We start from the raw sequence: 9,477 nt of genomic DNA, 5'->3' as shown, positions 1-9,477 counted from the left end.
AGACATTCAGACAGCCAACAGACACATGTGAAAAAATGCTCATCATCACTCGCCATCAGAGAAATGCAAATCAAAACCACAATGAGATGCCATCTCACCAGTTACAATGGCCAATCATTAAAAATCAGGAAACAACAGGTGCTGGAGAGGGATGTGGAGAAATAGGAACACTTCTACACTGTTGGTGAATGTAAACTAGTTCAACCATTGTGGAAAACAGTGTGACCATTCCTCAAGGATCTAAACTAGAAATACCATTATACTGGAGATATACCCAAGGATTATAAGTCATGCTGCTATAAAGACACATGCACAGGTATTATATTTATTGTGGCACTATTCACAATAGCAAAAGTGGAATCCAACCCGAGAATGTCCATCAGTGACAGACTGGATTAAGAAAATGTGTGACATATACACCATGGAATACTATGCATGCATAAAAAGGATGAGTTTGTGTCCTTTGTAGGGTTTCTGAGGATGCAGCTAAAACCATCATTCTCAGGAAACTATCACAAGAACAGAAGGCAAATGCATGTGTTCTCCTCATGGGTGGGAATTGAACAATGAGATCCTACTTGGACACAGGAAGGGGAGCATCACACTATGGGCCCTGTGTGGGGGAGGGAGGTTGGGGAGGGATGGCATTGGGGAGATATACTACCTAATGTAAATATGTGAGCTAATGGGTGCAGCACACCAACAGCACATCTTATTCATATGTAACAAACCATTGTGCAGGCAAAAGGTATAAAAAGACTGTGGCCAGGTGTGGTGAGGCTCATGCCTGTAATCCCAGTACTTTGGGATGCAGGAGGTGAGATCAGGAGGTCAGGAGTTCGAGAGCAACCTGGCCAAGATGGTGAAACCCCATCTCTACTAAAAATACAAAAATTAGCCGGCCTTGGTGGCGGGCTCCTGTAATCCCAGCTCCTCAGGAGGCTGAGGCAGGAGATTGCTCCAACCCAGCACGTGGAGTTTTCAGTGAGCTGAGATCATGCCATTGCACTCTAGCTTGGAAACAGAGCAAGATTCTCTCTCTAAAAAAAAAAAAAAAAAAAGGATAATTATAGGTTTGTGTGATAGAATCTTTGTTCAGTTCATTTTTTTAATCAAGAAAGAATATGAAGAGCAATAGTTGTTTGTGACTGACTAGAAACCTCCCTAAATTTTCATTCTTTGCATCTGTAGAGGTGAATTTCTCTGAACAATGCTATTAATCATCATTGCATGGATTAATGTCTGCATCCATATAGGCAGCAGTAAATTACTGAACTGATTTTCCCACTGAGCATTAATAATAGATGGAGTTATTTTTTCCAGCAATTCACTTTATTTTTCCCCTTAGTATTTCTAGTTTATTCAAATTCCTTTTTTTTTTTTTATTATGCTTTAAATTCTAGGGCATATGTGTACAACGTGCAGGTTTGTTACAGTGGTATACATGTGCCATGTTGGTTTGCTGCACCCATTAACTTGTCATTTACATTATGTATTTCTCCTAATGCTATCCCTCACTCAGGCCCTCACCCCATGAGAGGCCCCAGAGTGTGATGTTCCCCTCCTTGTGTCCAAGTGTTCTCATTGTTCAATTCCCACCTATGAGTGAGAACATGCGGTGTTTGGTTTTCTGTCCTTGTGATAGTTGGCTTAGAATGATGGTTTCCAGCTTTATCCATGTCCCTGTAAAGGATATGAACTCACCTTTTTTATGGCTGCAGAGTATTCCTTGATATATATGTGCCACATTTTCTGAATCCAGTCTATGGATGGACATGTGGGTTGGTTCCAAGTCTTTGCTATTGTGAATAGTGCCACAATAAACATATGTGTGCATGTGTCTTTATGGTAGCATGATTTATAACCCTTTGGGTATATATCCAGTAATGCGATCACTGGGTCTAATGGTATTTCTCGTTCTAGATCTTTGAGGAATTACCACACTGTCTTCCACAATGGTTGAACTAGTTTACACTCCAACCAACAGTGTAAAAGCATTCCCATTTCTCCACGTCCTCTCAAGCATCTGTTGTTTCCTGACTTTTTAATGATCGTCATTCTGAATTGCATGAGATGGTATCTCATTGTGGTTTTGATTTGCAGTTCTCTGATGGCCAGTGATGATGAGCATTATTTTAATGTGTCTGTTGGCTACATAAATGTCTTCTTTTGAGAAGTGTTCTTTCCTGTCCTTTGCCCACTTTTTGATGGAGCTGTTTGTTTTTTTTTTTGAAAGTTTGTTGAAGCTCTTTGTAGACTCCGGATGTTAGCCCTTTGTTAAATGGGTAGATTGCAAACATTTTCTCCCATTCTGTAGGTTGCCTCTTCACTTTGAGGGTAGTTTCTTTTGCTATGCAGAAGCTCTTTAGTTTAATTAGATCCCATTTGTCTATTTTGGCTTTTGTTGCCATTGCTTTTGGTGTTTTAGTCATGAAGTCTTTGCCCATGCCTATGTCCTGAATAGTATTGCCTAGGTTTTCTTCTAGGCCTTTTATGGTTTTTCATCTAACATTTAAGTCTTTCATCCATCTCGAATTAATTTTTGTATAAGGTGTAAGGAAGGGACCCAGTTTCAGTTTTCTACATATGGCTAGCCAGTTTTCCCAGCACCATTTATTAAATAGGGAATCCTTTCCCCATTTCTTGTTTTTGTCAGGTTTGTCAAAAATCAGATGGTTGTAGATGTGTGGTGTTATTTCTGAGAGCTCTGTTCTGTTCCATTGGTCTAACTCTCTGTTTTGGTACCAGTACCATGCTGTGTTGGTTACTGTAGCCTTGTAGTATAGTCTGAAGTCAGGTAGCATGATGCCTCCAGCTTTGTTCCTTTGGCTTAGGATTGTCTTGGCAATGTGGGCTCTTTTTTGGTTCCATATGAAATTTAAAGTAGGTTTTTCAAATTCTGTGAAGAAAGTCATTGGTAGACTGATGGGGATGGCATTGAATCTACAAATAACTTTGGGCCATTTTCACAATATTGGTTCTTCCTATCAATGATCATGGAATGTTCTTCCATCTGTTTGTGTCCTCTTTTGTTTCGTTGAACAGTGGTTTGTAGTTCTCATTGAGGATGTCCTTCAAATCCCTTGTAAGTTGGATTCCTAGGTATTTTATTCTCTTTGTAGCAATTGTGAATAGGAGTTCACTCATGATTTGGCTGTTTGTCTGTTATTGGTGTATAGGGATTCTTGTGATTTTTGCACATTGACTTTGTATCCTGAGACTTTGCTAAAGTTGTTTATCAGCTTGAGATTTTGGGCTGAGATGATGGGGTTTTCTAAACATACAATCATGTCATCTGCAAACAGGGACAGTTTGACTTCAACTTTTCCTAATTGAATACCAATCATTTCTTTCTCTTGCCTGATTGCCCTGGTCAGAACTTCCAACACTATGTTGAATAGGAGTGGTGAGGAGGGCATCCCTGTCTTGTGCCAGTTTTCAAAGGGAATGCTTTCTGTTTTTGCCCATTCAGTATGATAGTGACTGTGGGTTTGTCATAAATAGTTCTTATTATTTTGAGATATGTTCCATGTTTACCTGGTTTATTGAGAGTTTTTAGCATGAAGGGCTGTTGAATTTTGTTGAAGACCTTTTGTGCATCTATTGAGATAATCATGTGGTTTTTGTCTTTGGTTCTGTTTATGTGCTGGATTACATTTATTGATTTGCATATGTTGAACCAGGCTTGCATCACAGGGATGAAGCTGACTTGATCGTGGTGGATAAGCTTTTTGATGTGCTGCTGGATTTGGCTTGTCAGTATTTTATTGAGGATTTTTGCATCAATGTTCATCAGGGATATTGGTCTAAAATTCTCTTTTTTTTATTGTGTCTCTGCCAGGCTTTGGTATCAGGATGATGTTGGCCTCATAAAATGAGTTAAGGAGGATTCCCACTTTTTCTATTGATTGGAATAATTTCAGAAGGAGTGATACCAGCTCCTCTCTGTACCTCTGGGAGAATTCGGCTGTGAATCCGTCTGGTCCTGGACTTTTTTTGGTTGGTGGGCTATTATTTATTGCCAAAATTTCAGAGCCTGTTATTGGTCTATTCAGAGATTCAACTTCTTCCTGGTTTAGTCTTGGGAGGGAGTATGTGCCTAGGAATTCATCCATTGCTTCTAGATTTTCTCTTTTATTTGCATAGAGGTGTTCATAGTATTCTCTGGTGGTAGTTTGTATTTCTGTAGGATAGGTGGTGATAACTCCTTTATCATTCTTTATTGTGTCTATTTGATTCTCCTCTTTTCTTCTTTATTATTCTTGTTAGCAGTCTATAAATTTTATTAATCTCTTCAAAAAATCAGCTCCTGGATTCAATGATTTTTTTGAAAGGCTTTTTTGTCTCTATCTCCTTCAGTCCTGCTCTGATCTTAGTTATTTCTTGCCTTCTGCTAGCTTTTGAATTTGTTTGCTCCTGCTTCTCTAGTTTGTTTAATTGTGATGTTAGGGTGTCAATTTTAGATCTTTTCTTCTTCCTCTTGTGGACATTTAGTGCTATAAATTTCCCTCTACACACTGCTTTAAATGTGTCCCAGAGATTCTGTTACATTGTGTCTTTGTTCTCATTAGTTTCAAAGAACATCTTTATTTCTGCGCTCATTTTGTTATTTACCCAGTAGTCATTCAGGAGCAGGTTGTTCAGTTTCCATGTAGTTGAGTGGTTTTGAGTGAGTTTCTGAATCCTGTGTCCTAATTTGATTGTACTGTGGTCTGAGAGACAGTTTGTTGTGATTTATGTTCTTTTACATTTGCTGAGGACTGCTTTACTTCCAACAATGTGGTCAATTTTGGAATAAGTGCAATGTGGTGCTGAGAAGAATGGATATTCTGTTGATTTGGGATGGAGAGTTCTGTAGATGTCTATTATGTCCACTTGTGTAGAGCTAAGTTCATGCCCTGGATATTGTTGTTAACCTTCTGTCTTGTTGATCTGTCTAATATTGGTGGTGGGGTGTTAAAGTCTCCTATTATTATTGTGTGGGAGTCTAAGTCTCTTTGTAGGTCTCAAAAGACTTGCTTTGTGAATCTGGGTGCTCCTGTATTGTGTGTATATATATTTAATATAGTTAGCTCTTCTTGCTGAATTGATCCCTTTACCATTGTTTAGTGGCCTTCTTTGTCTCTTTTGATCTTTGTTGGTTTCAAATCTGCTTTATCACAGACTAGGGTTGCAACCGCTGCATTATTTTTGCTTTCCATTTGTTTGGTAGATCTTCCTGCATCCCTTTATTTTGAGCCTATGTGTGTCTCTGCATGTGAGATGGGTCTCCTGAATACAGCACACTGATGGGTCTTGATTCTTTATCCACTTTGCCAGTCTGTGTCTTTTAATTGTGACATTTAGCCAATTTACATTTAAGGTTAATATTGTTATGTGTGAAATTGATCCTGTCATTATGATGTTAGATGGTTATTTTGCCCCTTAATTGATGCAGTTTCTTTCTAGCATCAATGGTCTTTACAATTTGGTATGTTTTTGCAGTGGCTGATACTAGTTGTTCCTTTCCATGTTTAGTGCTTCCTTCAGGAGTACTTGTAAGCTAGGCCTGGGGGTGACAAAATCTCTCAACATTTGCTTGTCTGTAAAGGATTTTATTTCTCCTTCACTGATGAAGCTTAGTTTGGCTGGACATGAAATTCTGGGTTGAAAATTCTTTTCTTTAAGAATGTTGAATATTGGCCTCTACTCTCTTTGTGCTTGTAGAGTTTCTGCCAAGAGATCCGCTGTTAGTTTGATGGGCTTCCCTTTGTGGGTAACCCAACCTTTCTCTCTGGCTGCCCTTAACATTTTTTCCTTCATTTCAACCTTGATGAATCTGACAATTGTGTGTCTTGGGTTTGCTGTTCTCGAGGAGTATCTTTGTGGTGTTCTCTGTATTTCCTGAATTTGAATGTTGGCCTGTCTTGCTAGGTTGGGGAAGTTCTCCTGAATAATATCCTGGAATGTTTTCCAACTTTGTTCCATTCTCCCTGTCACTTTCAGATACACCAATCAAACGTAGACTTGGCCTTTTCACATAGTCCCATATTTCTTGGAGGTTTTATTTCTTTTTACTCTTTTTTCTCTAAACTTCTCTTCTTGCTTCATTTCATTAATTTGATTTTCAATCACTGATACCCTTTCTTCCACTTGATCAAATTGGCTATTGAAGCTTGTGCGTGTGTCACATAGTTCTCATGCCATGATTTTCAGCTCCATCCAGTCATTTAATGTCTTCTCTTCACTGTTCATTCTAGTTAGTCATTCATCTAATCTTTTTCAAGGTTTTTTAACTTCCCTGTGATGGGTTCAAACATCCTCTTTTGGCTTGGAGAAGTTTGTTATTATCGACCTTCTGAAGCATATTTCTGTCAACTCGTCAAAGTTATTCTCCATCCAGATTTGTTCCATTGCTAGCAAGGAGCTGCCATCCTCTGGAGGAGCAGAGGTTTTTAGAATTTTCAGCTTTTCTGTTCTGGTTTCTCTCCATCTTTGTGGTTTTATCTACGTTGGTCTTTGATATTGGTGACTGACAGATGGGGTTTTGGTGTGGACGTCCTTTTTGTTGATGTTGCTGGTATTCCTTTCTGTTTGTTAGTTTTCCTTCTGACAAGTCCCTCAGCTTCAGTTCTGTTGGAGCTTCCAGGAGGTGACCTCTAAACCGTGTTTACCTGGGTATCACCAGCAGAGGCTACAGAACAGCAAATGTTGCTGCCTGATCCTTCCTCTGGGAGCTTTATCCCAGAGGGGCACCTGGCTGTATGAGGTGTCAGTTGGCCCCTACTGGGAGGTGTCTCCCAGTTTGGCTGCTTGGAGGTCAGTGACCCACTTGAGGGAGCAGTCTGTCTGTTCTGAGAGCTCCAACACTGTGCTGGGAGAACCACTGCTCTCTTCAGAGCTGTCAAACGGGGATGTTTAAGTCTGCAGAAGTTTCTGCTGTCTTTTGTTCAACTATGCCCCGCCCCAGAGGTGGAGTCTATTGAGGCAGCAAGCCTTGTGGTGCTGTGGTGTGCTCCGCCCAGCTTGAGCTTCCTGGCTACTTTGTTTACCTACTCAAGCCTCAGCAAGGGCAGACGCCCCTCCCCCTGCTGGGCCACTGCCTGGCAGGTTGATTTAGACTGCTGAGCTAGCAGTGAGCAAGGATTTGTGGGCATGCGACCTGCAGAGCCAGGCAGGGGATATAATTTCCTGGTGTGCCATTTGCTAAGACTGTCGGAAAAGCGCAGTATTTGAGCAGGAGTGTCCTGTTTTTCTAGGTACAGTCTGTCACAGCTTCCCTTGGCTAGGAAAGGGAAATCTTCTGAACACTTGGTGCTTCCTGGGTGAGGTGACACCCTGTTGTGCTTCGACTTGCCCTCCCTGGGCTGTACCCACTTTCCAATCAGTCCCAGTGAGATGAACCAGGTACTTCAGTTGGAAATGCAGAAATCACCCATCTTCTGCATCAATCACGCTGGAAGCTGCAGACCAGAGCTGTTCCTATTTGGCCATCTTGGAATGGACACCCCAAATTACTTTTAACCATAGTGACAATAACAACATTCTACCCCATCTGCTTAATCTGATATACCCACAGAGCCCCATAATGTCTACTAAATAAGGGGTCATGGTGTCTGCACATTGCTTCTTATAGGGGTTGAGGTGTTGAGATTGTCGAATTCATTCTTTATACGTCACCATTGCTTTACAAGGAAAATTGGTGCACTACCTTTTATTGCATGTTCAACTCCTTATCCTATGCTTTCTTATATACAGCATTGCTCATTCCCTCCGAGAACTCTGCCTTCTTCCCTTCAGCCCATGACCAAGCTTGGTTTCTTGCCTTCCTTGAGGGTTTTCTTATATAGATATTATTCCTAAGAAATAGTATCAGTGCTTTTCTGGAGAGCAGAGGCTTGAACCCAACTCATAGTGTAGAACCAGGCAGACACTGCTGGCCTAGTCTGCTGACAAGAAGAACCACAGATCCGAGGATTGAAACGAGATGTATATACCCTCCAGGCCCTGGTCAGCTAAGGAGGACAGCTAAGAGACTACCTTCTGTCTCTGTGCTGGTGGCAAGCTAGCCATACTGATTGGGCAGCCAGAAGCCCAAACCATCTGGACAGTCTTGGACTCCCAGACTGGTTGGATCTAGGTCTCATAACAAAGAGTATCCCCAGGCAAAGTCATGAGGCTGACTGTGGATTCCTAGGAGCAGAGACTATGCCCTATCTCCTTGGTATCCTGCTTGGCACAATGCCTGGCACATCAAGATCCCTCAGTGGATATTTGCCAAATCTTTAAATAGATAAGATTTTTTTCCATTACTCCTGGTCACCCCACACAGCCCTTGGGATTGCCAGGCATCTGTCTGTCCATACCTTAAGAAAGTGGGCATAAGTCGTCATCACTTTGAAGTTTAATAGGTCACCTCTTCATTCTTGGAGCTTTTTTTGTTGTTATTTCTGAAGAGGAAGACAAATGTTTAAGTAAAGAGTTTTTTTGTTTGTTTGTTTGTTTGTTTGTTTTTGACAGTCTCACTCCATTGCCCAGACTGGAGTGCAATGGTGCACTCTCAGCTCATTGCAACCTCCACCTCCTGGGTTCAAGTGATTCTCCTGATTCAGCCTCCTGAATAGCTGGGATTACAGGTGGCTGCCACCACTGGCTAATTTTTGTATTTTTAGTAGAGAGGGGTTGGTTTCACCATGTTGCCCAAGCTGGTCTCGAACTCCTGACCTCAGGTGATCCACCCGCCTCAGCCTCCCAAAGTGCTGGGATTACAGGCATAAGCCACCATGCCTGACCTTGGATACTATTTTTTAAATAAGGAGACGAATAGCCATAGTGACCAGACAGTTGAACTCTCTATGTGTCTTTCCTTGCAGGAAACGTTCATGGTGCAGTAGATATTTTTGGTTGCATTGTGTGTGTAACAGCAATTTTTGTAATTAGTAGAATTCTGATACATTCATGTGACTCTGTGTTTTAGGAAAGCTGGGCCCATCCTCAGGACCAAAAGGCAATTATTCTTGAGTACTCCAAGTTGATCATGGTGACTGCATTCTCCTTGCTGACAATTGACTTAGAAAAATATTTGGGAACAATTATGACTCGTAAGGCACAAAGGTAAGGTTTTTGAAAAGGGATGGGGGGAGGCCTGGGAAAGTTTTCTTGTTGACAAAGAAATATCATTATAATTGTAAGTTGTAGGTACATACATAACGTTGCAGGTTTGTTACATATGTATATTCTGTGCCTGTTGGTGTTGCACCCATCAACTCGTCATTTACATCAGGTATAACTCCCAATGCAATCCCTCCCTCCCCCCACCTCTACGATAGGCCCCGGTGTGTGATGTTCCCCTTCCCGAGTCCAAGTGATTCATTGTTCAGTTCCCACCTATGAGTGAGAACATGTGTTTGGTTTTCTGTTCTGTGATAGTTTGCTAACGATGGATTCCAGCTGCATCCATGTCCCTACAGCAATACGTAACTGAACGAAGTATACCGA

The sequence above is a fragment of the Papio anubis genome, chromosome 5 (assembly GCF_008728515.1).
Source record: "Papio anubis isolate 15944 chromosome 5, Panubis1.0, whole genome shotgun sequence".
Lineage (NCBI taxonomy): Eukaryota > Metazoa > Chordata > Mammalia > Primates > Cercopithecidae > Papio > Papio anubis.
Note: the sequence above shows the minus strand (reverse complement) of the source record.